Source organism: Lygodium microphyllum, chromosome 29 (genome assembly GCF_053477565.2).
Source record: "Lygodium microphyllum isolate KBCC chromosome 29, Lygodium_microphyllum_v1.1.10, whole genome shotgun sequence".
Classification (NCBI taxonomy): domain Eukaryota; kingdom Viridiplantae; phylum Streptophyta; class Polypodiopsida; order Schizaeales; family Lygodiaceae; genus Lygodium; species Lygodium microphyllum.
The window spans coordinates 3,318,259-3,340,393 of record NC_141163.1 but is presented as its reverse complement, the minus strand read 5'-3'; the positions used below and the strand labels follow the sequence as shown (position 1 = coordinate 3,340,393).

Genomic DNA, 22,135 nt, shown 5'->3' with positions numbered 1-22,135 from the left:
AAATACTCAAGCCAGGAAAATGCAGCTCAAGCAAGAGTTGCATAATGTGCAAAGAGAAAGTATGAGCATCAATGACTACCACATGAAGGTGAAGAAGATTGTAGATGCACTTGCTTCCATTGGGTCGCGAGTGGAAGATGATGATTTAGTTTCTGTGACCTTGAATGGTCTAGGAAAGGATTATGCACAGTTTCGAACATCCATTTCAGTTCGTGAAAGATTTCCTGATTTTGAGGAGTTGATTGCTCTTCTAATTTCTGAGGAGCAAAGAAATGGTGGTGCATCTTCTTCAGGAGGAACTTCGAAAGAAGCTGTCTTCCACTCAAATGCTGGAAGAGGTAGAGGCAGAGGTAGAGGAGACCGATTTGGAGGCCGTGGTAGAAATCAGAATATGCAGCAAACTCAAGAAAACCAGTCCTATGGAGGAGGACATGGTAACTCTAGAGGCAGGGGGAGCCAAAGAGGTCGTGGTGGATGGCAAAGAGGCCAAAATGCAAACAGCAATGTTGAATGCTACTACTGTGGTAAAATGGGTCATATGGCTAAGGACTGCTATAAAAAGTAGAATGACATCATGAATGGTAAATTGCAACAAGGGAATTATTCATCTTCTAGTAGACAGGGTGATGACAGAAATGAGCATTTATTTATGGTGCAACACATGAACAATTCTGTGACAAGTGCAAAAGAAAGAAACGATGTATGGTATGTTGAATCAGGTGCATCAAACCACATGACAGGTCATGCAGAATGGATGGAGGATGCAAGAAAAATGGAAAAACCAGGATTTGTGGAGACTGGTGATGATACTACACATCCTATTGTGCAGATTGGAAAAATTCCTTTGTCTATGCAGGATGGGAAAAAGAAATACCTGTCCGATGTATTTTATGTCCCGAATATCACCAAGAATCTAGTTTCTGTTGGTCAAATGGTTGAACAGGGCTTGTAGGTCAGATTTAATCCTCATGGATGCTTTGTTGAGGATATGAAAAATAAAGGTCGCTTGATAGCAAAAGGAAAGAAGAAGGGAAGAATGTTTACATTGGATGCAGACATGTATGAATTGAGTGCAGCAATGTTTGCACATGGGACCGGTGTAGTTGCAGATATTGATATCTGGCATAAACGCATTGGTCATGTTAATGTACAGCGACTTAAATCAATGCAGGCCCAAAATATTGTTGCAGGATTGCCTAAATTCAAGGTTGCAGAAATGCATAAGGTATGTGAAGCCTGTCAATTTGGAAAAAAGGCAAGGAAACCATTTCCTAGACATGTTCAAGAGAGTAAGAAGCCATTGGAATTAATCCACTTTGATGTGTGGACTACTAAAGCTGCATCTCTTGGAGGCTGTCATTATTTTGTCACTTTTATTGATGACTATAGCAGAAAAGTTTGGGTGTATTTTATGAAAAAGAAAAGTGAAGTTTTTGGGCATTTCAAAACTCTTAAAGAAATGGTTGAAAAAGAAACAGGCCTGCAAATAAAATGCCTAAGGTCAGATGGAGGGGGAGAGTACCTCTCAAATGAGTTTGCAAGGTTCCTACAGGAGCATGGCATAAAGTAGCAATATTCATGCAGTCATACCCCACAATAAAATGGAATTGCAGAAAGGAAAAACAGACATATTGGAGAGGTATCTCGTGCCATGCTCAACAAAAAAGACTTGCCAGATTTTTATTGGGCTGAGGCAGTTGCTACAGCAGTCTACATAATGAACAGGACTCCCACTGCAGCAATACATGGCATGACTTTAGAGGAGAGGTATACTGGTAGGAAACCAGATATTTCTCATTTGAAAATTTTTGGCTGCATTGCCTATGTACATGTGCCAGATGAGTTGAGATCCAAGTTGGATCCAAAAGCTGAGAAGTGCATCTTTATTGGTTACTCTCTGCAGCAAAAAGGGTATAGATGCTATAACCCTTCTACTCGTAAGTTTACAGTGAGAAAAGATGTTGTTTTTGATGAGATGAGTAGCTGGTATAAACCAGTAAATGTGATTGATAATGTAGATGCACAAAATGGTAATGTTGCACAGAATTCTCAACAGCAGTCACAAGATATTAGTGGACCTGGAGTGTCCTCTAGCAGTGGTTCACATTCTTCGCCATGGACAGGAAGATTGAGATCAGGAGAATCTTCTCAAGGCAGTGCAAATAGTGGTATGCAGGTATCACGAAAAGGAAAAGAGAAGGTAGATCAGCCCATGTTTGATATGAATGCAGGTCACTCTTATGTGGATGGTGAATCCAGTGGCTCAGAACAGAGCATTGATGATGAGTTGGGTATTCCTTCTATTGTTACATCTGGAGTAAGGAAGACCAGGGATGTTTTGAGAGCACCTGGGAGTGAACCCACTTTGCGCAGGTCTACGAGAGCTAGGTATCCTGTGGATAGGCTGAAATATGATAGATTTATAGCCATTCCCTATGCATATATGGTCAAAGTGATACAGGAACCAGAACCCACTTCTTTTGAGCAAGCCATGGGAAAAGAAAAATGGGAGAAAGCCATGGATGAAGAAATGGATGCCTTGGAAGCAAATGCTACATGGGAATTGGTACCTTTGCCTAAAGGTAAGAATGCAATTGGCTGTAAGTGGGTTTATAAGGTGAAGCACAATGCAGATGGTTCTGTAAACATATACAAGGCAAGATTAGTAGTCAAGGGGTATGCACAAACATATGGCATTGACTATAAAGAAACATTCAGTCCGGTTGCAAGGATGGAAACCATAAGAGCAGTCATTGCTATGGCTGCATCAAAGGAATGGTCTTTACATCAGATGGATGTAAAGAATGCCTTCTTGCATGGTGACTTGCAAGAAGAGGTCTATATGGAGCAGCCACCAGGTTATGTGCATGCTGTTCATCCTGAGTTTGTTTGCAGGTTGAAGAAAGCCTTGTATGGCTTGAAGCAAGCACCTAGAGCATGGTCTGACAAGATAGGACAGTATCTTGTCACTATTGGCTTTTAGATTTCCAAGGCAGATTTCTCACTTTATGTGAGAAAGACAGAGAAAGGTATTATGCTCCTTGTCATTTATGTTGATGATTTGATTATGACAGGTGACAGTGATGAAGATATCCTTCATGTGAAAATGCTATTGAAGTAGAAGTTTGAGATGAAGGATTTGGGAGAGCTGCGTTATTTCTTGGGCATTGAGGTGATTAGATCACCAAGTGGGATACAGCTCTTGCAGAGGCAGTATGGATTGGACATGCTGTCCAAAAATGGGATGGCAGGCTGTAAGCCTATTTCAGTTCCTTTGGAGTAGAATGTGAAGCTGAGCGCAGATGCAGGTGAGCTTTTGGAAGACCCTACTACGTACAGACGCATAGTAGGAAGTTTGATTTATATGACTATTACCAGGCCAGATTTGAGCTATGCTGTTGGATTGGTAAGTTAGTTTATGCAGGCTCCAAGGAAACCGCATTTGGATGCGGCTAGACGCATACTCAGGTATGTGAAGTCCACATTGCAGTATGGACTATTTTATGAGACTGGGGTTCAGATACAGTTACATGGATACACTGATGCTGATTGGGCTGGTAGTATTTCTGATAGACGATCTACCAGTGGATATGTGTTCTCTTTTGGGAGTGCTGCAGTCACTTGGAGCAGCAAGAAATAGCCTACAGTTGCCTTTCGAGCACAGAGGCTGAGTACAGGGGCGCAGTAATGGCTGCATGTGAGGTAGCTTGGTTGCATAAGCTACTCTATGATATGCATCAGCCTCTACAGATGGGCCAGTTGTCATTTATTGTGACAACATGAGCAGTATACACTTGGCAAATAACCCATTCTATCATGCTAGAACAAAACACATTGAGGTGCATTATCACTATGTGCGGGAGAGGGTTTTACTAGGTCTTATTGATCTAGTTTATGTCAGCACAGAGGATCAGGTAGCTGACATATTCACGAAGGCATTGGGCGCAGAGAAGCTGCGCAAGTTCAGAGACCTGCTTGGTGTGCAGGAATTGGGATTGAGCTCGAGGGGGAGTGTTGAGATATCGAGCTCCACTCGTGATATACCAGGGTGACCGTTGTGCATTTATGTCACCGACTTGTCAGTTGCAGATGCGGTTGGTACACCGCCCATGAATAATAGCTAGATGACAACTATCCTTATCTATTCTAGTTCGTGGCTCAGTTAGTATGCCAGCTTAGTTAGTTGAGTTTGGTTTGAGACCCATATATAGGGTTCTTCTATTTCTATGTACTAGAGTTCTTTTGGCTTACACAACTAAGAAGAGGAAAACTGTTTTCAGCCTCCATCTCTATGTGTATTCCCCCATTGTGCAAGCAAGAAAGCTACAAGTGAGACTCCTTCCTTCTCTCCCACAATCTTGACAGTATGTCTGTGTCGAAGAGGCACCAGAGCCGCTACAGTAACCCTTCATATCTCACTTCTGTCTCTGTCACTCCAGTCTTCTCTTCAGTCTTGAGAACCTACTTCTTCCATTTTTTTTAGCTCTTTTGAACTTAGATTCATCCTTTAAAAAATTTAGAAAAATTTCCCAGAGTCACACATACATTCTAAGAACACTTAGAGAAGATCTACAGAACATAATAGAGATAGAGGCTCTATAGAAGATTTACAAAGGGTTACAGAAGGTCATCAGAGAACAACAAATACTCATAACTCATACTAAAATCATTCCAAACTATCAAAAACTATTCAATAAGCTTCCAAAATATTTCAACCTTCATCAATCAATCCATGCTTCATACAGAAGAAAATCAAAACAAAACAGAAGCTATACAGAAGGTATCAAAACCAATCATAACCTCAACAGAACCTATCAGAACATCAGAGAGCCTCATATTTCCACTAAACATCATCATGAGCTTCCAAAACATAATCAATATCATCCAAAACACTCTCAAACACTTCCATTAACAACCATTCATCGCTCTAAATCCATCAAAAATCAACCATTTAGACCTCAAAAACAATAAAAAATAGTCAAAAATCACTACAAGATATAGGCCTTATACTGTTGTTAAAAGCGACGAAAATGTAAAAAAAAAAATTTGCCCCCGTCGTCGCAAAAAGCATCGTTATTGGCAATGCCATAGAACAGTGGTATTAGCGTCGTTTGGTATCAGCATACTGATGCAAATAACGACGCAGATAATGACGCTTTGTGACTCTAATAACAATGCCAATAACGACGCGTGCAGGTAAAATTGTGATGCTAATAGCGATGGTAACATGGAAAAAAAAATTTGTGGCATGCTTTATTTGGGCCATACAAATAGTTTCTGCACTGTGTACAATGCTTGTGTAAACAAAAACAAAGTGTACTTAAATCATAGCATTGATACATGAAATAAATACATGATCGCATAATGAAAGCGGCTGATACAATCATGGCAATATATCACTACTACATAGAAAATGTCTATACAGATCAGGCGACCAAAAAAGAAGGGTGTGTGAGCTCCAGGGATCCAAGGGAGAGCTATACATCCTCACCATCCAAAAGCTCGTCCCGTCGCAAATGAGCATCGAACGGACTCTGTAAAAAAGAAACAACTACACATTAGTCCACCTTACAATAATGCATTCTAATTAAACATGGTAACTACAGATAAGAAAGATGAGTGACTTACAGGGCCGTTGCGTCTATACAATCGGTCGATCAATGCAGTGAGGCCGTGTCTCTCTGCATATCGAGTCTCAAGGCTGGTCGGATTGTGATTTGTAATGGAGTGCTGCAAAGAAAACAAAATACTAACTGTTAGAAACATGATTGTCAGTACAAAGGATATTGCAAAAAAAAAAAGCAAGAAAAACAAAAGAAAAACTTACAAAGTCCTCCGGATATGTCTTGCGGCCGCCACTCCCAAGATGATGGACCACTCCGGCCTCTAGTCGTGTCCTCACCGCCTCGCGCTGCTGACTCCAATATCCTGGAGAATCTGTAGCCTTCTCCCTCAGTCACTGCCAATCATCTGCATCTAGCCACTCCAACTTTGCAACCCCACTTTTGAGTGCCTTGCATGCGTCCGATCATCCGTGTGACATATATGCACACATGCAGTCCATCATCCAGCCCGTAGAAAATCTATCTGCTGTGGCTGGAATTGGAAACTCCTCATGCAAGGATGCTATTATGTAGTTCTTGCTCTCCTCCGGTATGTTTTTCCAATGATCTAAGACGTGGCGAAAAACTTGTTGGCACAACTCTCTCATACGAGCCATCACCCTCCTCCTCTCATCATTCATGATGATGGCTTCTGACCTAACATCTATTGGTGTAGTACCCATAGGGGTGCCATCTACAGACTGTTGAGCAAAAGCTGGAGTAACTGGAGTAGACGTCCCCACAGGTGTGACAAATCTTGGAGGTGACGCAACTCCAGCAAAACGACGAGACGGAGACACCTCGTCCCTAACTCCACAACAACCACCTGAGCCACGCTCCCTGGAACCGCCACGAGAGCGAGGAGTAGCACTTGTATCCCGTGCCAACCATGGGCTCACTACCTCCATATCTCTATAGCATCTCCCTGACCCTGAAGCACTCCCTCCATCTGGCCCAAGTTTGGAGCGTCGACCTCATCTGCTCGAAGCTGAAGCATTTGATCGCGCCTGAAGTAGATCTAATAGAGCGGCCTGACGATGTCCGAGACAGCTCCTGGTCTACCATGTCTCTGAATCTCACTATCTAATCTAGAGACATGCACATGAAGATTTCTTGCAACTCCTCATCGCTCATCCCTCGACTCATCCTGATGATCTAAGTATCCAAAAAGGTCACCTGCACAGAAAAAAAATGATGTTAGCATAATCAATTTAAATCATACAAAGTACGGTAATATAAATTCTAAAAAAATGATCTCACTTAAAATGCATATCTTATGTACCCTTATAAGCAATTAGTCAAGGAATTGAGTAAGTGGATGCTCCAAGTATGAAGTATCTTATGGTCCCATGTCAATCTCCTGACACAACTCCGCATACACTGGAAGGTTGATAGACATGCCACCACAAAAGGATGAGTCCATCTTGTTCTCAAAGAGTTCTTGGACTCTGGTATTTCCATCATTGTTACCCGATGCTGGCTCCTCTACATGCTCCAAGCTATCGGTGGCCTCCACCCCTTGCAATATCAACCCCCTATTTGCATATGGTCCTCATCTATGCTCAGAACATTGCTTTGATCATATACTCTCACACTTCGTGGAGCTGAAGGTATAACATACCACCATCGAGGTTGTCGGGGATTTGGATAGAAGATTACCTGTTCACAAACACGTACAAGAGAGATTAAACTATTGTGACATGTACCATATCGTAATACAATTAACAAACAAATGAGTTAATGCACCTATTCACAATGGGCCGGTAACACAAAGGTGTCGGGTAAATCCGTCCATTTTTTTAAAAAATCTATTTCAAGAAATCCAGATGGACCTCATCGAATTGTTGCTCCAGCTCCTTCAAGTACCACTTTGAACCACTGCACATCAAATAGTATCATGGAGAAGCTACGGTAATCCACCATAACCATACTTTGCAAGTTCCCAAAATAGTCAATCTCATGTATAGCCGTGTTTGGATCCGTTGCTCATTGTTGGCTCTCTTGCTCGAACCTTGCCATGATACCACAATCCATGGCAAACACTCAAATTAGTTGTCGCATATAAAATATAGATACGACAAATCCTAAACACGTCATCACCTTTGGACTACATCCCCTCGAGAATTCCCACTCCTCAATTGAGACCTCCACCCCTTCGCGAGACGCTGCGGCTCAAAGCTCCATGCAACCATCGCGTTGACATGAACTGCGGCATCTCCTCCATGCCCTCAGGATATGGAATTGGTCGATGGTGCGTACTATGTCAAAATTCAGATCGCGCTTCATCTCGATCTTGCCTAGCTTGCTGGTACCTGGCAAGCCACGTCTCCATAGAGGCATGGTGCAACATACAAAAGCGATTCACCTTCTCCTCCATTGTAGCATCCATTCTTTTTTCTACCCCATTTCGAACCACCACATATCCAATCAGTCTATCATCGTCCTTCAGCGACCATAGAAATTTGTTGTCTTGATCCACCATTGGTAGCCATTGTGAAATATGCACTAGTGCCTCAAACACCAACCAACCTTCAGCCATGCTATCGTTTGGCTCATTTTCGCACAAAGCCTTTGAGGGTTTTCATGAAGCACTCCAAGAAGAACATCCATCGCGTATGGACAGGTCCAACAATCTCCACTTCATCTACAAGATGCACAAGAAGGTGAATTTATATCATGAGCATGCTCATAGGCAGGTAATGACCACTCTCATCGGGACATTGGAAATCCCCTCGATGCAAGAAAAGGAGCATCATTCCAATCTTGGGGCCAACTGGACCCCTCCCCTAAAGACCGTTGTCGAAGGGTTTTGAAAGCAAAGAAAAGTCGTGTCTATAGAAGACCTTGACTAATTTCAAGATAGAAGTTCAACAAATATGCGAAGAGGACGGGCATTTCCAGCATACGCATTCCACATTATTATTCAATGCCTTATCTTTGTTGGTGTCTTTTAGAGAAGAAAAGATCCCATTCTCTATATTCAAATAGCCAGTTCTTTTAACTTGACTTTGCTTAACTAGCCAATCTGAGATTGTCCTTACAAGAAGCACAAAAACCGTGTCTAGTTTAACAGCAACTTGAATGTGCAGAACCAGAAGCTTATTGTATTCAGTTAAAGTCTAGAAAAGCCTCAACATTCCATGCTGTCCATAATCAGTAACTGCTAGTATTCGAATGGCAAACCTTGGTGAAAACCATGGAGTTTATCTACAATACACAGTCTTGTCAACCTCTACAGGTATGGATAAAAACCAGATGTTCCTCATTTGCAGCAAATACCATATTTCCACATCACAACAACAGAAAACATTTCTGTTCGATGCATTTAAGTTTCTAACATCTGTTTAGCATGAGTGTTCCATTTTTCTTATCACTACTAGAGGCCCAACAAACTCCATTGAAGTTTATTAGAATCAGTATTACAGCTGCTCTTGAAGGCTCCAAATGTGACCTGCACCACTCGTTTTGACAGAGAAACTATAGGCAATCAAGTTTGTTTATATATGCAGAGATAAAACTGATCCTGGCATCCTCTCTGATAGCCCAAACCTCGTCTCCTTCATTCTGTAGGCTGAATCCTACAGCCTCTAGCAATTTCACTCCACCAAGAAGGAGATGTCTGTGTTGCGGAATGTTTTTAGGACAAGTGGATCTGCATCATAGAGCTTTGCCTTCTTAATAGATATGGACTAGATGATCTTCACTACCTCTGAGAAAGCAAGCAGCAGCAACATAATCAGAGCTCTTTCTAAGAAGCCATCATGCTTTCACATGGTCATAAAAGCCATGCTTTCTGTCCAGAGGAAAGGGAAAGGGACCTTTCCTTTTGAAGATTGGATCTTCTTCTGCAGTATGATGACGGCCTCCCTTTCGCTTCTCCAGCCCAAGCAGAAGCTATCCCATTAACACCAACCTCATCTTCTGGTGTGGGTACACAAGGAGGATTAAAAATCAGCACATCCACTGCTCCAGCTACTTGTTTTTCAAGTCCCGAGACAAGATCTGCAACAATTACATCAGTATGGACATGATGGGCTTTAAGGGTTGTGATTGTGGTGTTCACTGCAGCTTCACTAGTATCTGTAGCCAGAAATTGCACCTTTCCTTTGGTATCACCAAGCATAAGTGCAAGAGATGTAATAACGTAGCCACTACCGCATCCAACTTCCAAACACAAACTTGGCTCCAATTCTCTCAGATTTGTTTGATCAGCTAGAAGAGCATCAGCAACTGCAAAAGGAGTCATCACAGGGCTCATACACCTCAGGGTGGCATCCAACAAGGTGCAAGTCTGCAGTTTTTCTTTGAGGGGATGAAACCACAAGGTTTAACTTTTCTGGTAATCTGCAAAGATGCAGTGGTTTTCGGGCTACAATAGCTTCCACATCGAGAGATACTTCCATGCCAAACTCAAATATTAGAAAAAGATTCTCAAAACAGAAGCGCACCGCAGCAGGAAAATTGACGACGATGATGACGAAGACGAAGTGACGAACGACAATGAACGGCGGAAGGCTATGGCAAGTGTCCTCTTCACCATCTTGAGTATCAACGTCTCCTTCCTATTCGCTTTCGGCATCGTCTTCCCTTTCTAATCTGCTTCGAAAAATTCCATCTTATCCCCTTAATTCTCTCCTGCGCAGTTGTTATGCCGAGGTGCATTCATTCTTTCAGACAGTGTCATCACAGGATCCGTGCGATGAGTCTACAACCCAAGCTTGATTCGGTGCCATATGAATTCCGTGAGGAATCCCCTTCCGTCATCTTCTTTGTTTCCCCCTCCAATCCTCCCTCTTCCACGATTTCAGAGCACTCCCTTGTTTTTCCTCTAAGCTCCCTTCCTCCTCGTCCCTATTTCTCTCCCAATCCTCTCTCTTTTGCATACGACTTCCTACTCAGTCCGCGCTCAGAGTTTTTTTTTAATTCTTCCATCGTTGTTTTTTTTTCCCCTTCCACGATTGCCCATTTTTCCCTCCTTTTCGATTCAAAAAGCTCCCTTTTTAAAAATAGCCATTTGCTTTTCTTCCTTTTTTAGACCCTCTGAATCCTGCAATAAGACTGTGCTTGGCAGCTGGATGATGTCGAACATTCACCACTCTCCTGTAAAGAGATATCACAACCGCATCATTCAGAACGGATTCACCAAAAACAAGGGCATAAAGATTCACATCAGTCCCGAGTTCTTGAAAAATGGCAAGAACTGTTACTGGATCTGTGGCAGTGGTCCTACACTACCACATGCTTTCAAGCAAAGAACATAAGTTACAGCATCTGCATACACACCCCCTTGTTGCATAAGCTTGAAACATGTGAGCACTTCCTCACCAAAACCATGTTCGGAGTAGCCTGTAATGAGGCAAGAGACTGCATCACGAATGGGTAAGTTGTTGAAAACATGATGCGCTTCCGCAAGGGAGCCAAATTTCCCATACATATCCACAAGAGAGTTGCCCACCAAGGGGCTACAAGCGCCACATTTACCATAGATACTAATAAGTGTGCTATTAACAAAAGCTTCTGAAGTGAAGCCCTTCATGTGAGCATCTATACTCATACGCAGAGAATAAATGTAATCACAACAACTAAATATGTACAAAGTACCAAATCCCATGCACAACTTTTGGGTGGTTTACACACCTTGAATGCGCAGCAATACGACATCCACCCCCTCTAATCCTGCGCATCCTCCGGATGGGCCAACTACCCATGATCATTATTGGAGTTTCTTGTCGTTGCTCTTCTCTTGAAAATTCTTCCAATGCATAATCCTCATCATCTCTTTTCTTGAAAATCTTGATTCTTTTTCCAGCAATAGGCACTCTAAGCACTGTCCCATCCAATTCAGTCAGATCATATGTTGCATTATCAAAGAAATGTCTGACTATGTACGGCCCAAACCATCTTTTCACCATCTTCCGAAGTGCAGTATGCTGATTTTCAAGGCTGCTATCAAAGACCAATACCCAATCTCCTTCTTCTATTGCTCTAGGCCGCAAGCGATGCCTGCTATCAAACCTGTCCTTGTTCCTTAGTCTAGCAACTTTCAACCTGTCAATAGCTAGCTGAATACCCTCAGGTCTCATTTCCAACTGTCGAATCCGAAGAGCTAAGAGCTCTTCTCTCGTCAAATCCTCCTGCCAAGGTAAAACTGACCAAGTCAAAGCACAAGTCTCAATCGGCATAATAGGTTTCTGACCATACATCAACTCTGCAGGCATATATCCTGTGGTAACACTATGAGTCGTACGATCAGCCCATAAAGCAAATGGTAAAAGTCTTGGCCATTCTCCAATCCGTCCTCTGCATGCTTTGGCTAATGCTTTCACTATCGGCGGATGCCCTCTTTCACTCTTTCCATTTCTCTCTGGATTATATGCTGTAGTTAGAGCCAACTTGATTCCTAGCTGAGAGAAAAACTCCCTAGCTTCATCTGCATCCAATTCACCACGATCCGCAGTGATCTTACCCACACAACCATACCTGTAGAAAATTTCCTCCAATAAGAACTTACACACTGCACTAGTGGTCTTCGTTCTCAAAGATCTGCCCTCAACATGATTGGTAAGATCCTCTCTAGCCAAAACAATGTATCTCATCTGCCATAGACCCATAGGCATGGTAACCAAATCAACTACCCACTTATAATGAATGCATAGCGGATAGGTCGGATGAAGCTCATCTCTATGACGCACTACTGAATACATCTGGCAGTCTCTGCAAGTCTCAACAAAGTGAGAAACATCTCTATACATACCTTTCCACCAATATTTCTCCTTGATTTTCTCATAAGTAGCCCACACTCCTCTATGACCAGCCCAAGGACTCTCATGAAACTCCCTCATCACCTGTAACTGTGTCTCTCTATCGCAGACAACCCGCAAAGGTAATCCGCCTCTTTTCTTTGGATGCTTCCAAAGAAATCCGTCCTTGAGAAAATAACCATAGGCTTTCCTTCTGATCTTCTTGAACTCTTCATCTGTCCATTCATCTCTTTTGCTTAGTGTACTAAGGTACCTGCCAATCTGCAACCAATCTCCAACATAGAGATCTTCTATGAAAGCCATAATATCATAGACATGACAAACATGATCAACCATAGTGGCTGAAATTTCTGCATCATCCTCTTCTGCAAGTAGAGTCTCCTCATCATCATATCTGGCTCTAGACAACATATCTGCCACTGGATTATCCTTCCCTGCTATGTGTTTAAATTCCGGATTTAATGACTTGATGTATGCAATCCATCTCAACATAGCTATATCCGGAGTAGAGCAACTCGTGATCATACCAATCAATGGCAAGCAATCTGTCTCTACCACAACTGAAGCTCCAATAAAGTACTCCTTGTCACATTTGAGAGCCGTGACAATCCCCAATAATTCCCTCTTGATTTGCGGATATCTCCTCTGTCTCTCGTTTAGGACTTTTGCCCCAAACCGAATAGCATACCTATTTCCATCTGCATCATCTTGACCCACAGCCCAACCTATGCCAATTGGACTAGTGTCAACTGTCAATACAATAGGCCTATCACAATTATAATCCGCTTTTCTGAGAGTAGGAGCATTCTGCAATAACTTCTTCAATTTTCGCATGGCTTTAGTGTGGCTCTCATCCCAATAGAATTTCTGCCCCTTTCGAAGCAGCTGATACAAACAATCTGCTGTGTGCAAAATGAGGTATCCAAATCATATAAAACACACAAGCACCAATGAATCTCCGTACCTCTGAAGTAGTAGAACAATACTCTGCAATCTTGCCTAAAGCATTCACCTTATCAGGTGAGGGTTTCCTGCCATAATATCCACACATATGCCCAACAATAACAACCTCATTCACTCCAAAAACAGATTTTTGCCCTGAAAGTGTCAAGTTCACTTCTTCTAACCTGGCCAAAATCTTCTCACATGCTGAAATATGATCAGCCACAAAGTATCTGCATCCCTGCTCATTTAGGCTCTCATTCTTCTCTTCTTCTGCACACCCCTTAATGGGCACATCATCCAAGAAAGGCATAGTAAGCTGAGGTATGTAATCACGAAGGACCTTATGCATGGCATTCATCATATGCACAACAGAATTAGTGGCACCTTGAGGCAAGGTACACATCTTGACAAGCCCAATAGGAGTTCTCATGGTGGTTATGTCCCTGCTTTCCAAAGCCAGCTGAAACTGATCATAACCTGAATACAAATCACCCAAAGAATAGATGGCACGTCCAGCAAATGCCTCTGCAAACTCATCCACAACTGGACCTATACCAACATTCCTGATAGTAACTCTGTTCACTGGCTGCATGTCCTGAATAAATTGGAGAGTACCGTTCTTCTTTGGAACTGTAAACCACCTGTTTGAGTATGGTGCAGATGAAGGCTCAAGGATTCCCATCCTGATTTTCTCATTCAATAAATCAATCAGCTTTGGCAAGTGTGCTTTAGGCACTGGAATAGGTCGGAGATTCCATGGAATATGAGGAATAGTAAAAATGACCATAGGAGCAACAATATCAGGATTCACACATCCAATCTCATGTGGGACAAAAGCAAATCCCCTTCCATGACGCTCAAGCATATCCTGAAAGCATTGCTTCTCTATGGGTAACAATAAATCACAATTTCCAATTTTCAATTCAGCAAGTGTCTCTGCTGAAAACTTATGACCAATATGCTCCGGATTCCTTAAAATTTGCTATTTAGCAGCCCTCTCTATTTGCTGATCACTGTCAGGTGGAAGCGGTACAGCAACCGGCTTCACCTTCTTATCCATAGTTTTGTATTTTGTGTCAACCTTGGCTTCATTATACTCTTCTGCATTACATAAACCTTGCTGTAAATCAACAATTCTGCACTCCAATGGCTGAATATTCTCAGCCCTCTGCTCTATGGACTGCATAAAAACAGCCCCAAACTCTGAATGTTGAAATATTTCAGCAGTAAACTCTGTTGGCTGAAAATTTTCAGCCCTCTGTCTCTCTGAAAGCTGATCATAATCAGCTGGAAACTTTGTTTGCTGAATTTCTTCAGCACTCAACACTTTTTGCTGAGTTACCTCAGCCTCTGACTCAATTTGTGACATAAAATCTGCAATTTCATGAAACATGTCCAGGGACTGCACTAATACATTACCATGACAATTCAGCATATCAGTTTTCAGCATATCTCCCATCTCTGTCATCGTATCTGCACAAATCATACTGTCATACATCCCATCTATGTGCTCATCATCCTTCAAAATTCCTGCATTTTTCAAATTTTTCTCCTTCCTGCATATATACTGCCTGGCAGCTCTAGGCAACCTAGAAGTCTTCTGATAACTCATTGAACTGTTTGCTGAAATCTCAACATAACCGGAGGAGAAAACACTGCTGCTGCCAGGAGGCAAGAACTCCAATCTCCTCTCCTCTGTACCACCGTCGTCTCGCGAAACGGCGGTACCTAATGAAAACCCGAATCCCTCACAGTGGGCAAGGGTGCATCTCTGAGAGTATCCCTGTTTCTAACATTGTTCACACATACAGTCATAAACTGAACTGCTCTCATACCATCTTTACTGCGAATCCGTGCATAAGCAGATCCATCATCCATGACCTTTGTTTCCATGTGCATCTCTGTAATGAATGGCTGACCAAGAATTATGGGATAAGAGCATGAATCCTGCACAAAGAAATGAAAATCCTCCTCTACATCACCAATAGAAACCCTGACACTAGGGCAAGCAGCATATAAATCACCTGCAGTATTATTGGCGGCTCTCATACGCCACCCATGCTCTACATCCATAGGCCATCTGTTACTCTCATAAACTCCACGAACTATGAGATTAATCTCTGAACCATGATCAACCAATGCAACATAAGGCACCTGTTTCTCTCCAATCTTTACCATTGTCTCTATAGTTGCCCTAGCCCAATGGCTCCGCGAAAAGTGACTACGCGGTATCAAAACAGGCTCATCAATTTCAGCATAATGCATAGACTGAACCCTCTTCTCTACCTGTGGCAAAACAGAAGCATTATCAACCATAATCTCATCATCATCCTCATCCAACTCTCCAATCAAAACTCCCTGTGTATCAGTGGTAGCCAATGCATGTCTTTTCCTCTTCAAGACCTGAAACTGATCCTGAAACTCTCTTTTTGAGATGCCCAAAATCTCAGAAATAGTGAAAGTCACCTCACTGCCAAGTATCTTATCATTAAAGATTTTCTTCATGTCTGTAAATGTCTCAATATCGGACATCAATCTGAATCCTGGCTGCTTTCTCTCTCTAGGCTCTTGCCTCTTTTCTCTCTTTTGAGCATCCTCCATCTGTCGATCTGGCCCTGGTCTTGAAGACGGTCCTGCAGTAGGTGGAGTAACAAACTCACCCCCTCTAGTCTTCTTAGCTGCACTTGGATTTTCTTCATCCCTCTTACGCTTCTCCTCAACAAATACATCTACACCATGAGATTTAGCCAAATAAGCATAAATAGAATACCTGTCAACAGGCGAGTCCCAACCTGTCTCTGATCTGATGCTAGAGCCTGCGCTAGTCAAAACAGTTTGCTGAATTTTCCCCTTGTTTGCAGTCTCCATAGCATAAGTCCATAGTGCGGACTGAGTCTCCGATCCCTTCTCAATCTGTACTCCATATGCAGAAGCATCACCTCTAGCTGTCACATAAGAAGTACGCGCAGCCATGTCCTCCACTAACTTCTTCATTCCACCTTTACCAAAGTTGGTAGCAAGTGGAGCTCCTGTCTCAGTCAACCAAATCTTACCATCTTGCCCCCAATATACCAAATTCTGCCTCCTTGCATCCTGGAAAGAGTCACAATCCCTGCAATGCTGATGCTCCGTACTATCGCACCAAATACATCTCCGATCTCTCCTAGGTGCACTAGGAGCACTCCTAGGTGCAGTAGGAGCACTAGAAGAAGTAGTAGGCACAGTCGAAGCAAACTGCTCCTTCAACCTACCCACCAACTCCGCTTTGACTGACTCAAGTGTCAAATCTGTGATGCCTTTGATTATGTCATCAATAGAGGTAGGCACCGATGGAGCGGATGGTTTTGGAGCAGAAGGTGTAGGCATCGGTCGTGGAACAGGAGGAATAGGTGGAGTGGAAATAGTAGGCACTGGCATAGGCCAAGAAACTGGCTGAGGAGGAGAAGAAATAACAGGGATAGAAGTAGGCATAGGAGCAGATGATGGTGTAGGTGTCATGGAACCATTTTGTAGGCGAGTCTTCCATATCCTCCTCTTGGTCAAAGTCGAGACTGCATCCTGAGCATCCTGCCAATCAGTTTTAAGACCCATAGGCTTCGTGCGATCTTCAAGAAGCTCACCCAATTCTTCTTGAAGAGTAGGATCTGCAGCTTGCAAGAAAAGCTCAACTTTTTCAACATCCAATGCTCTTTGTTCAATAGCATCAAGCTGACTATACCTCTCTTCGAATTCTCAAATCAACTCCGAAGCAGCAAGACCCTTGTTTGGCATGTAGACCCACTCTCGGAATGACCGCCGAGTAGCCATACCAAAGTCCTCAAGGAAGTATTCTTCTTTTAGAGCCTTTTTAAAATCTTGCCAATGTGTATTTTGAATAAAAAGATCAGTCACTTTTGTCCTCAAAGCAGGTGTGACAAGACGAAGGAAGTACTTACTCATAAGTCCAGCAGGAACTCCAAAAAACCCCATCTTGATCTCATATGTCTTCAAATATGCTGAAACATTACGCCTGTCAAATAGCTTCTTCTCACTCTCAACTGCTTCAATAGCCTTAGTCGCGCTGTTTGCATTCTCCTGCTCCGAATAGAGTTGCCTTTGCTGAGACAACTGCTGTTGATGCAATTGTTGTTGCTGCTGCATATACATTTGTGTTTGCTGATTTTGGAGCTGCATATACATGGACATATTCTGTAAAATCTGTTTTAGATCCTCCGTTGAAGTACTTGACGCAGCAGTCATAGATGGAGCTGAAGTAGAGGCAGCTGGAATTGTAGAAGAAGCTAAAATAGAGGCTGAAGCGTCTCCCATCCTGAAATTTTTGCGACGCTTTCACGTCGGGTTCACCAAAGATGTCGAAGGGTTTTGAAAGCAAAGAAAAGTCGTGTCTACAGAAGACCTTGACTAATTTCAAGATAGAAGTTCAACAAATATGCGAAGAGGACGGGCATTTCCAGCATACGCATTCCACATTATTATTCAATGCCTTATCTTTGTTGGTGTCTTTTAGAGAAGAAAAGATCCCATTCTCTGTATTCAAATAGCCAGTTCTTTTAACTTGACTTTGCTTACTAGCCAATCTGAGATTGTCCTTACAAGAAGCACAAAAACCGTGTCTAGTTTAACAGCAACTTGAATGTGCAGAACCAGAAGCTTATTGTATTCAGTTAAAGTCTAGAAAAGCCTCAACATTCCATGCTGTCCATAATCAGTAACTGCTAGTATTCGAATGGCAAACCTTGGTGAAAACCATGGAGTTTATCTACAATACACAGTCTTGTCAACCTCTGCAGGTATGGATAAAAACCAGATGTTCCTCATTTGCAGCAAATACCATATTTCCACATCACAACAACAGAAAACATTTCTGTTCGATGCATTTAAGTTTCTAACATCTGTTTAGCATGAGTGTTCCATTTTTCTTATCACTACTAGAGGCCCAACAAACTCCATTGAAGTTTATTAGAATCAGTATTACAGCTGCTCTTGAAGGCTCCAAATGTGACCTGCACCACTCGTTTTGACAGAGAAACTATAGGCATTCAGGTTTGTTTATATATGCAGAGATAAAACTGATCCTGGCATCCTCTCTGATAGCCCAAACCTCGTCTCCTTCAGTCTGTAGGCTGAATCCTACAGCCTCTAGCAATTTCACTCCACCAAGAAGGAGATGTCTGTGTTGCGGAATGTTTTTAGGACAAGTGGATCTGCATCATAGAGCTTTGCCTTCTTAATAGATATGGACTAGATGATCTTCACTACCTCTGAGAAAGCAAGCAGCAGCAACATAATTAGAGCTCTTTCTAAGAAGCCATCGTGCTTTCACATGGTCATAGCAGCCATGCTTTCTGTCCAGAGGAAAGGGAAAGGGACCTTTCCTTTTGAAGATTGGATCTTCTTCTGCAGTATGATGACGGCCTCCCTTTCGCTTCTCCAGCCCAAGCAGAAGCTATCCCATTAACACCAACCTCATCTTCTGGTGTGGGTACACAAGGAGGATTAAAAATCAGCACATCCACTGCTCCAGCTACTTGTTTTTCAAGTCCCGAGACAAGATCTGCAACAATTACATCAGTATGGACATGATGGGCTTTAAGGGTTGTGATTGTGGTGTTCACTGTAGCTTCACTAGTATCTGTAGCCAGAAATTGCACCTTTCCTTTGGTATCACCAAGCATAAGTGCAAGAGATGTAATAACGTAGCCACTACCGCATCCAACTTCCAAACACAAACTTGGCTCCAATTCTCTCAGATTTGTTTGATCAGCTAGAAGAGCATCAACAACTGCAAAAGGAGTCATCACAGGGCTCATACACCTCAGGGTGGCGTCCAACAAGGTGCAAGTCTGCAGTTTTTCTTTGAGGGGATGAAACCGCAAGGTTTAACTTTTCTGGTAATCTGCAAAGATGCAGTGGTTTTCGGGCTACAATAGCTTCCACATCGAGAGATACTTCCATGCCAAACTCAAATATTAGAAAAAGCTTCTCAAAACCGAAGCGCACCGCAGCAGGAAAATTGACGACGATGATGACGAAGACGAAGCGACGAACGACAACGAACGGCAGAAGGCTATGGCAAGTGTCCTCTTCACCATCTTGAGTATCGACGTCTCCTCCGTATTCGCTTTCGGCATCGTCTTCCCTTTCTAATCTGCTTCGAAAAATTCCGTCTTATCCCCTTAATTCTCTCCTGCGCAGTTGTTATGCCGAGGTGCATTCATTCTTTCAGACAGTGTCATCACAGGATCCGTGCCATGAGTCTACAACCCAAGCTTGGTTCGGTGCCATACGAATTCCGTGAGGAATCCCCTTCCGTCATCTTCTTTGTTTCCCCCTCCAATCCTCCCTCTTCCACGATTTCAGAGCACTCCCCTGTTTTTCCTCTAAGCTCCCTTCCTCCTCGTCCCTGTTTCTCTCCCAATCCTCTCTCTTTTGCATACGACTTCCTACTCAGTCCGCGCTCAGAGTTTTTTTTTAATTCTTCCATCGTTGTTTTTTTTTCCCTTCCACGTTGCCCATTTTTCCCTCCTTTTCGATTCAAAAAGCTCCCTTTTTAAAAATAGCCATTTGCTTTTCTTCCTTTTTTAGACCCTCTGAATCCTGCAATAAGACTGTGCTTGGCAGCTGGATGATGTCGAACATTCACCACTGTCCTGTAAAGAGATATCACAATCGCATCATTCAGAACGGATTCACCAAAAAGAAGGGCATAAAGATTCACATCAGTCCCGAGTTCTTGAAAAATGGCAAGAACTGTTACTAGATCTGTGGCAGTGGTCCTACACTACCACATGCTTTCAAGCAAAGAACATAAGTTACAGCATCTGCATACACACCCCCTTGTTGCATAAGCTTGAAACATGTGAGCACTTCCTCACCAAAACCATGTTCGGAGTAGCCTGTAATGAGGCAAGAGACTGCATCACGAATGGGTAAGTTGTTGAAAACATGATGCGCTTCCGCAAGGGAGCCAAATTTCCCATACATATCCACAAGAGAGTTGCCCACCAAGGGGCTACAAGCGCCACATTTACCATAGATACTAATAAGTGTGCTATTAACAAAAGCTTCTGAAGTGAAGCCCTTCATGTGAGCATCTATACTCATACGCAGAGAATAAATGTAATCACAACAACTAAATATGTACAAAGTACCAAATCCCATGCACAACTTTTGGGTGGTTTACACACCTCGAATGCGCAGCAATACGACACCGTGAGTGGCCAACAGGCATCATTGGGACGTGAGGAATTCCCTTTAGTGTCAAAGATGTGGATCTAGAGCATGGCTATGGTGGCTTGTAGGCATAGACTGAACTCATGATAACATTGACCCTGAAGACCAACTGTTACTCAAGTGAATTAGGTTCCAAGATGGAAGCTTGGACTCATAAAGACATTCTTGTGTAAGGAGAAATGGCATAGATACTTGATAGAAAGAGACAAGTACTATTGCATTATCATATATTGTGTGTAAGTGATAGTTAAGTATAACATTTTATAGAGTAGCTTGGTAGCACTTTACATCCACTGTGCATATGGGATTCTTTCTCTCTTCCTAGAATAAACTGCATCTTCCTAGCCTAGCTATTCCATACAAAGGGGCATACACAGGGTGTGATTGATAGATTCTCAACACTCCTTCTCAATGAAAGTTGTGAAAAGCATTAAGTGTACATAGGCTGTCATGAGTAGAATCTTGCTAAGTGTGGGCATGCCACAAGTAGGTGAAGCATCCAGAGGCTATCGCAGAGAAAAGGCTAAGTGTGGGTAGTGCCCAAACATGGCAAACGTCCATGGGCTGTTACAAGGGCTCATTAAGTGTGTAGAGGCTACTATGCATAGACTACATGAGGAGTTTACAAAGCTTATGAAAGGAACATTAAGGTAGTTACAATGCTTTTTAGAACATAAAATGAGAGACAAGGATCGATAGGCCCTTGTGGTCTTTTTTAGCATAAACATTCTCTTTGTTAGCATGGAAAATCTTATTGTCTTTCATCTTTGGTTCTTCTTCTTCAGCTTTGAATGATGTGGTCTTTTGGTCTTCATGGCTGATCTTCTTCTCTTCTTCATGGTATTTTTGGTCTTCTTCTTTATGGTGGACTTTTCTTGTACTGATCTTTATGTTCATGTCTATGTCCCCCTCAAGCAAAGATATCATCATCTTTGAGTTTTGCACAATGACCAAAGCAGCTAGAATGTCTTAAAAATCTTCAAATGGAAACATGGATGGGACTTGAATGCTCACAACTCCATTTTTCCCTGCATCAATGGAGTTGCGAAGATAACATAAACATGCATAGCCCTTTCTTCAAGGTAAAAGAACATGATTTAACTTGGGCAAGCCATTCTCCTTTGCAAATTTTTGACTTGATAAGAATTTCTCAACATTGATATATCTCTTCATTTCATCTAATTTCTTTTATTTGCTTGCAAGATCCTCCACTAAAATCACTTTTTTCATATCGTTCATTCTAGCAATGTGCAGACATTCATTGTCTTCTTTCTCTTTGCCTTTAAACAACAATTGTTGCTCATGAGGTTGCAAACCAATTTCCTGAACCAACAACCACTTCAGGTCACCAAAGGTTGCTTAAGCTAGAATGGTGATATCATGGTAATAAGCCCCATGCAACACCTTCACTTTTATCAAAGGGACAAATGATGGAGATAGATTTGTGGAAGGGGAAATCAACAATTCTATGGCTTCCTAGCCTTCTCACGTGCCACTAATGCACACAAGCTTGACTGGACTCACTTTTGGTGTTTGCATGTGAGCTTTGTCAAAGTCTCTATAGTGGGCATGTCAAGATTGTGGGAGAGAAGG

General features: G+C 42.4%; 2 pseudogenes; both read right to left on the bottom strand.

Annotated features, from left to right (window-relative positions):
• Nucleotides 1–9,378: 9,378 nt before the first annotated feature.
• On the bottom strand, nucleotides 9,379–10,012 carry LOC148010318 (uncharacterized; annotated as a pseudogene).
• An 8,624-nt stretch (nucleotides 10,013–18,636) lies between these two features.
• On the bottom strand, nucleotides 18,637–19,270 carry LOC148010317 (uncharacterized; annotated as a pseudogene).
• Between the last annotated feature and the right edge of the window lie 2,865 nt (nucleotides 19,271–22,135).